Raw genomic sequence first — 9,071 nt, forward strand, 5'->3', positions numbered from 1 at the left:
ATTAACAGATTTTTACCTGAACTAATCAAATCTGCGCATTAGTTCAGAACATCCATGTGCCAAGTTTCATTGAAATTCAATGAGTGGTTCTTCAAAAATCAGTGGAACAGTCATAGAACAGGTTAAAATCAGTTAATTATCATGCAAATTAGGTAATTAATATTCATAGATTTTTACCCAAATCTAATCAAATCTGCGTATTGGTTCAGAGCATCCATGTGCCAAGTTTCAACAAAATCCAATGAGTGGTTTTTCAAATATCAGTGGAACAGTCATGGAACAGCTTTAAATCAGTTAATTATCATTCAAATTAGGTAATTAAAGCGAACCTAAATGCGGCCTTAATTTATAGTTGTGTATATTCTAAACTGTATTCGAAATAATATTGCAGTGGTTTAATTTTGTTTTAATTATAACTGTAGCTTGGATAGACATTTGAAGTGCCATGGAGGCCATTCATGGAGGGGAATAATTAACGAACGAACATATTTAACATCCGGGTACTTTTCAAAGCTATGACGTTTTAGTATCTGATCGCATTCGTATACGCCATTGTACATAGCCGTTCATGCTGCCAAGCATTGTGTACTATTAGTATAAACTCAACTTTTATATGCACAATGTGCTTTTTGAAACTTGGGTTAGAGCCTTATGCTTTTGAAACACAGTATGCTGAGAGTGAAACCCCAATTGCGTTAAAGTACCATACTTCCCCGATCGTAAGCCCCTCCTGAGTATGAAGCCCATCCCTATGTTTTTACTTGGTATTTATTTATTTATTGGTTTTTACTGGGCGTCGACGATATTCTTTAAAATATGCTTGTAAAAGGTGTGTTTCATTTCATAATAATCGTGATTGGCATGTTAGTTTGGTTCATGCTTTTAGTTTTATGAGAAAACTCGCATTAATTTCAAGTTCAGAGTGCATGGCGAATGTACACAACATGATTCGCATCATTTCTATTCTGTCATTTACTCAGGATGAACATCGATGTTGCAATTCTGGAGTAATCCATATTTCTTTGAGTAGTAGCCTTCGAAAGGCCAAAAATGTGATCGTCAAGGCGTGTACCTGGTTATTGGGAATGGTTTACTTTGAGACTATCATGAAAGGCCTAGGGTGAACGATGAGACATGTTGGCGACCGAGAAAGGTGTTTAAATTCTTCCTCCACACTCAGTTTACCCACGGTTACTATTAACCGTCGTTTATATCTCGGAAATTGCGAATCGCCAGTTTTTAGGGAAAAAAATCATCTTTTTTTCGTTGCAATCAGTGCTACAGATCGCATTTTAACATTGCGGTAATTCACTTCCGCATTGCGCTAAAAAATCATCATCAATAATTGGAAAATTTCATCATTACGACACATCATTTTGATTGGTTAATGAAAGACATGACCTGTTATGTCAAAGGAAGTTGTTCCAGGTCAAATCGTGCTGAAAAACCTCATGGTGGAAAATTGTTTTGCGTCAAGAGTTTGCGTACGATCGAAAACATACCAAAACGAAGATAATGATAAATACCTTCGTCCACTGTTTCCTCACAGACCCTACCCATTATTTCACCGTAAATTCAGACAATATGTAAATCGTATTGTAATAAAATGTGTGTGTTTTTTATGAACATGTTTGTTTCTTCATTGTAAGTATCGTTCAAATCAATGACGCATTTTTTTTTCCCGAGCCCGGCGTGGTTTACGAATATTTTTTTTTGGATAATTTTTCGGTTTTTGCAAGATGGTTACAGTGTTTAACCCCAAAACAAAATCATTTTTTCTGAGTTGATCCTCGAGTACAAGCTCATCCCTTACTTTTCCTTTACGTGTTCATGCCTCCGGGCTTATGATCAGGGAAGTACGGTATACTGTGAAGATTCAGATCAGTCCAGTGTGAGTGATGAGAGTATATCCTCGACGATGCCCCTTGTTCGGATGAAAGTTTTATTTCAAATTACACGGAAGTCTTTGAACAATCTGCTTGGTGTTCCTGTGACACTTGTCCCATGATTTGCCAGTGCAGCCCCGTGAATACATGGACGAAAATGTTTCCACCACCACCCTACGAACTCAAGATTGCATACTCCAGCATCCATACTTTGAATAATTTGCACGCCGCACAGCGCAGTACTGGAAACAGCATTTATTAGATAGACAAAAAACATAACAAAATGCCTGTCTCGATCAATCGCACATCCATAAAGTTTGTATGTTGATATGCTTGTAAATAACATTAACGTAAAAGTCAAAACAACCTAGACTAGAAGTCAATTCACCAGTCCAGCCAGCTATGGCTCCCTAAGTTGTTTATATTTAATCAGATACTATTTCGTCATCATGCTTTGTTACCTTACCTGTTTATACCTCATGAGGGCGTTTTTTATGGCAAGATGGCGCAAACGGAAGTCCTTCGCAGGTTTATGGTTTCTCATATTTAAATCATCATAACTCTGAAAATAATCATTTTTTTAAATTTTTTTTTTCAAATTTATAATCAATATACATAACTTGATAAATACAAACACCAAAATAGGTTCTATTTAGTTCCCCTTTAATATTCATAGATTTTTACCCAAAACTAATCAAATCTGCGCACTAGTTCAGAGCATCCATGTGCCAAGTTTCATCAAAATCAATGAGTAGTTCTTCAGATATTAGTGGAACAATCTTGGAACAGCTAAAAATCAGCTAATTATCATGCAAATTAGATAATTAATATTCATAGATTTTTACCCAAACCTAATTAACTCTGCGCATTATCCCAGAGCATCTATGTACCAAGTTTCACCAAAATTTGATTAGTGGTTCTTGAGATAACGGTGGAACAAAAAAAGTGACATACATACATACATACAGACATACATACAGACATACATTTCTATTGTTTTATTCTCAGTATAAAAATATTACATTATTTAGTTACAGATTTAAAAATAGTTCCATGTTTACGATCAAAAAATATATTCGAAAGTCAATAAACGATAAGGTAAGTTTACACGTTTACATAATACTCGAGATATGTGCGATATTAAAATATTGTGATAATAGAGTAAACGCATTACAAAAAAGTTCATGTATAGTAAAATTACGAGTTCGTAAAAACGGTAAAGTCGATAATGATAGATTGTTATTTCATCAGATATTCTCGTATTTGCAAGTTCATGCCATCTGCAGCAGCTAGGACGTTGTTGAAACACCATAGAGCTTCAAATCCGGTACGACATTTTGCCAGTAGATGGTAATTGTGCTCGTTCTTTATCCTGGATCTGATACGGCCTTTAAAACATTGTAGCACATCTGTATCAGCTAAGTCCTTGATTTTATTGTAGCGCGTTATATGAATAGCTGCTTTAATATTTCCAACAATAAAGCATAGGAGGCGTTGTTGTGGCGATACTTTTCTTGGCTACAGACATACATACATACATACAGACATACATACAGACAGGGTAACTGCAAAGACTCCCTTTTGTGCTTCGCACACGGGAGTCAAAAATGGAACTCGTACTGTCGTAGAATTGAAAAAAAATCGGCTGCTACAATCAGCCGACGTCTTCTCGGTCAGAGGTCAGTTGAAGAGACGTGATTCGCTTAGATGATTGTCAATTAGAACACTCATTAACATAATTACTCGTTGAAAAATCAACGGGTTCCTGCAGTGTCGATAGAGGGCCATGCAGAATAAACCAGTCGGGGTGATTTCGCAGTTACAGGGGATTTCGCGCTAACACCTCCATTTCGCGAATTTTTTTATTTTATTTAAACTACAAAAAACAAATTAATCGCCCCAACTGCGCCAGTCTTCTAGATGGCCTGTGGTTACAGCTTCATGTTCCGAGTAATCGCAAGAAATTTATATTACAATAGAAATTCATGTAACACTGGCACTCTCATGCAATTAACAGCGAGTGAAATTTCTGGGATTGAAACATATATTTTGAATTCACTGATGTAGGCAATGAATAACTTCAAGTTGATATAAAGACGATGTAGTTTATTTAATCAGTGCTCAACTAGAGGCTGAAATTATAATTAATTTCTTTATTTTAATTTCTTCTGAAGTCAAATAGAATACACTGGTGAAACACGGTAGTAACCGTGTGTGAAAGGATCTTTTGGGGTGTAGTTTACATTGTGTATGGAGTGGTAGGGTCGGGTGTAATTTGTTATTTCCAACTCTTATGAAGTCACGTAGAATTTCACTTAATTTATTTTTGCTGACATGTTTTCAAGCATTACATGTGAATCCAATTTTCACTGTGCTGTGTCTCAATAGAGTATGAGGGAAATGGCATTTTCATTGGAATTTTTTTCAGGGGAAAAATGTTTTCAGTGATAATGAAGTATTATGACAGAACCCCATACCCTCCCCATGGCTTTCATTGTGTATGGAAGTTATTTTCACGAGTGATGCGGTGTATCCTGCTGCCGTACTTTCACGAGCGAAGCCACGGGGAGGGTGTGGGGTTCTGTTATTATTACATATGTCCCATATTTGATTATTTCATATTAAAGAAAGAACGTGCAACAAACCGGGATAGAAATTTAGGTCGGGTAACCCAATTGCCCATTAATATGCTCCAAGACAGTGCTGCGACCTAGCATCACGTGTCAGTGTAGAACTCGTGTCACTGTACGTGTGAAAATAAAATAATCAGACGTCTAATTTGAGTCATTGTCCGAATAAATAACTCGTGGATGTTTAAGCGTGGTGGTCGTCGCGCAGCTCGTGTTCGAATTTCATGTAAATAAACAATGTATTTTACATGCGTTGTATACGTCGCTATGAGTCCCATATCGAACAAGACGCGGCATGACGACTGTCGCCCTTTAGTTGGGACCACGACAGAACCAGAACTTAAACTGAGCTACTACGATACACGGTTTATGTTGAAGTTAAAAGTTCCCCCCACAGATCTGTGCATTGGCAAACATGCCGTGCAACTGCGGTACTCCACTGACGGGATGACTTTCGTTGACATCGATCGTCGCTGACTCGTGAGCTGCACACTACAACTTCGTTTGTTATGTTGTTTGCTGGTCGTGGATAGACTGAGTCTTGGTTACCGAATTATTTTTATTTTGCAAACAAATTTTCGTCTGCTATTTTTATTCGGTTGCCAATGAAAACAAGCCGGTAAAAATCAAGCAATATGTTTTCGGCTGTTACCATGGTAAGACATGAACGTGAAGCTAACGATTTGATTGTTCAGCAATATTTTTGGCATATTAGGTGCAGTGTTCTCCACAAGGGGTTTTAGGCGGGCGGCCCGCCCACCAAGTTTTACGGCCGCCTAGGAACTCTCAACACCCGCCCACCAACGTAGATCCAGCTGAAATTATTTGTAAAAAGCTTGCATTGTTCTTCCCAAGCCTAAACAAAAGAGTAGTTGCCCAACCTTTTATTTTGCTATTGTTTCAAAAGTCCAGACATAAACAATGACCACTGGAAGTCTGCAAGCAGTAATCAAGTGTATTCATGGCAATGTGTCAATCGCCTGAATTCATTGTCGGAGGACCGGAACAGGAAAACAAAGTCAGTGGAAAACAAAGGATTTTTTTCGTTAGCGTGCCACAAATAAAAATGTTATGGGTTTTGTTTTGACAAATCGTCCGTTTTGGCTTCGGGGACAAATCACCTCGTATATTTTCTATATTATAACTCAATTATGTTTTGTACTTGCTCTTGAACAAGAACAATTTTCGAACGTATAAATCATCGATTTCAAACTTTCTGCATTTCGTAAATATTGATAGTGACCAATCAGTTTGTATTTCAAAAAAATTGTAACATGTTTCAATTAAATTAAAAAGAAAATAGTAAATAACTTAGTGACATAAATACTAGAATGTTGTATGTAAATGACATGCAAATTAATATGCAAATTTATGCTAATTAGGCCGCCCACCAGCTATTTTGGATTGTGGAGAACACTGAGGTGTACATCACATGGCATACTACGTTTAAGAGAACTTGATGTGTGTTGACTGAGTTTTATCATAGTACGAAGTACCAGGAGGTTTCTGCTGGCGACGTTGCGGCGTTACCCAGTTCCAAATAAAGATTACCAACGCCAAATGAGCAACATTTTAACTGGTAATCAAGATTCATTTAATCCATGGCTAACAAGCAACATTACAAGCGAAGTTGTAGCATGCAGTACTAGTACATGTAAGTCATCATGTCAGTGGAGTACCGCAGTAGCACGGCATGTTTGCCTTCAGCATTGTATTCAAACGAATCACGTGGTGTGCCGTTCTCCGTCAAACCCGGGATTCGATCAATAGGGGAGTTTCAGTAAAAAACACATTGCAAATCATGCAAGTTCAACATTTTCAAACCAATATACTTAAATGGAAATGCTCAGAGATGCAAAAGAAGGATAGATATTACTTTTCACTATACACATCTCTGTTAATACTATCCCTCACATATTCTACTCCCATGTACTACTGCGTAAAATGGACTAGCCTCTTTTCAGATGAACTATATACATGTCTATAAATTACTGTTTTGAGAAATCGATGCACATTCGAAATTGGAATTGAACACAACATGAATCAAATGGACGACTCGAGACGCCGCAGCAGTCTGAGCAGGCACACTAAACAAGTCATAGTGCGATAGCTAGCTAGTAAATATCAATATTAGTATTGAATCGTCATATACTTACCTAGCAGCTTCGCCGAACAGTTTCGATGCACTAATACCTTTTCAATCGGCGACGGATATGCTATGCAATTGATTTTTAAAGGTACGACAGTTGAATTGAGCTCCGTGATATGGCTGTTAGGACAGCTGATTGTAATACCCCCTAAGTTAGCGTCACTGTGTCTGCGTCAAAAAGATGACAATTCGGTCGGAAAAGATGCGCAAGCAAAAAAAAACTTAAATTAAACATAACAAATTACTCCAAATTATACACAAACTGTCCAGAATTATTCAGAATTATGAGATTTATTGATTTTTGAAGAAAAATAATAACAAAAAGCAAGAGAACGTTGGTTTTAATTTTCACGGGTACCAGACGTGTGTTTACATAACAGAGAACACTCTTACTCCGACAACAATGTAATGCCAGTGTCACATTGAACTTAAGAAAGTATTTTACAATGGCTGGCAAAAATCTGTGCATATCTCCCATGTAATTAAATATTTGATCATTCTTCCACCAATCCAATGCACAGAACTTTGTGGTTTATCATGTGTGTATTCAAGTAGTCGACCACCGTGGTTTTAAGTGACACTTCTGATTCTTGGTATTTTGATGAATTGACTGGTTCAGAGTACACTTGCTGTCCATAACAATGCTCACACATTACCTATATATTAAAGACGTGTATGTGTACAAAGCTGTGAAGGCTGTTAATTCTGTATATAGTGAATCATTAAAAAAAAATCACTTCTAACAGCTTTCATAAAACTTATCTCTAAATTTACTTGACTTACAAGACATGGCTTTATTTCACGTCTTTGCACATACAATCCAGATAATAAAAGTATAGCCACCGAACTATTTTTCGCACCAAAAAGTTTCTAACATCCGTGAAAATTACGGTTTCAGCCAATTATCACTGTTCCCATAAAAAGTTAAAATATTTGACGTCATATCTGAAAATGTCCTTCCCCATATGGTAAAAACATCGTATCTAAATAAGATATTTTTGGATGTCACCAACTATTGTGAAGTTCTGATCAATACTCGCTATTGTTTATGGATCAATGTTTATAATTTCCTGTGAACATTGCCAATTATTGTATGTTTTCAAACAGTATTCTCGAATAACATATTTTGTACTGAGTAATAACAAGTTCGTAAATCGACGACTTTGATCTAGGTCAACCATTATGTAAGAATTTTAAAACTAAAACCGTGCTATTTTTTTTATATCGCTCGAGTTCCTGCAAATCTACGTAACAGAAGTAGAGCTCATATCTCCCATGCAATTAAACATTTGGTCATCTCCCTAAAAACCCAATGCGTTGTACTGGGCTTTCTAGTTCACAATGTATGCTCACCAACAAATCTGTAAAACATTTGCAATACAATTTTACTATCCGCAATAACAGGGAAAAGTATTAGTAAGAATTAGTGTAGTTGAGGTTTCCACCGCGTCTGGGTTAGTTTTACTATACTAAGGTGAGAGGCTCGAGGTACTTATGGGAATCGTTACCAGACGATGAGGGCGTACACAATGGAGATATACATATAGTCCAGTATGTGACGCTTAATAGATCCGTTCTTTCTGTACAGAACGTCTGATCCACGACCGATCTATTCACTAACTATAATGAGTTCAGGACGATGATTTGAGCATTGTAATGAGACTGAACTATTCGCTGGCTGTCCATTTAACCGCAGGCCCCCTTTATCTCCAACTGAGTTGACGTTTCCCTTCACTCATTCGTTGCTCAGATGTTTTTTCATACACGACAACAGCTTTCGTCATGTATGAATATAAACACATCGCATTGTTTCTAATTTCAGCAATCTATCTATTTAGTCATGGTTGGGTCATAGTTCAAACTTATTGTCCTTCCAAGGTGTGTTTCGATTGAACAGTTAATAACAAACGTTTCTACTTGGAAGACAGCAAAATGCACTGGCCAATGGCCAAGTACGACCATAGTGTTCTTTGTGGGGGAAGTACGCACGTGACGTACAGCAGAAGTAGTCAAGTTCTAAATATGAAAACACCTATTTTTCAAGGTTCACAGCATCGAATATGGGAACATTTTATACATGTAGACCTACTATACCTAACTAGATGTAGTCAAGGGTGTAAACTGGGGGGGGGGGGTCACGTGTGGTGTTGTACAGAAGTAAAATAAAGAATGCTTGTTACGAAATTAAGTTTAGTCCTAATTAATTGATCATATAAATAATTAACAAATAAATATAAGTGGATTTCTGCTGAACATTTAATGGCGTAATCGTTCGCAATCGTCACATTTGATTGTTCAGAATTTGGTTGGATTGTACGAAACGATAGCGTGACCTCAGTGCACCTCATTGTTATCATGTCATGAGAAAGTCTACGTACATCAATTCGTGCAATTCTAAGTACAAAC

This window comes from Saccoglossus kowalevskii, chromosome 21 (assembly GCF_978046115.1).
Source record: "Saccoglossus kowalevskii chromosome 21, keSacKowa6.1, whole genome shotgun sequence".
Taxonomy (NCBI): domain Eukaryota; kingdom Metazoa; phylum Hemichordata; class Enteropneusta; family Harrimaniidae; genus Saccoglossus; species Saccoglossus kowalevskii.